General features: G+C 30.8%; 1 protein-coding gene across 2 annotated transcripts in view; it reads right to left on the bottom strand.

Annotated features, from left to right (window-relative positions):
- Positions 1-292, bottom strand: part of LOC119585077 (ATP-binding cassette sub-family A member 3-like) — a 16804-nt gene that overhangs the window by 15928 nt on the left and 584 nt on the right. The gene's annotated exons all lie outside the window — the stretch shown is intronic.

Raw genomic sequence — 292 nt, forward strand, 5'->3', positions numbered from 1 at the left:
AGAGAGAGAGAGAAAAAAAAACGGATGGATTACAATTTCACAAATACCAAAATACAACTACATGAAAAATAACAAGAAGTAAATCTACTGTAGGATAAGTTGATCAAACTTAATCACAATGAAGCTGACGAATTAATATGTCAGTGCCACAAATTCTAGAAGAATATGTTAATAAAAAAAGAAAACATGTGATGGATAATAACAACTCACAAAAGAATATCTTACTCTGACGCCCGTTCATTGAATCTCAGTAGAATAACATGTCAATACCACAACTGCTAGAAAGATACAT

The sequence above is a fragment of the Penaeus monodon genome, chromosome 19 (assembly GCF_015228065.2).
Source record: "Penaeus monodon isolate SGIC_2016 chromosome 19, NSTDA_Pmon_1, whole genome shotgun sequence".
NCBI lineage: Eukaryota > Metazoa > Arthropoda > Malacostraca > Decapoda > Penaeidae > Penaeus > Penaeus monodon.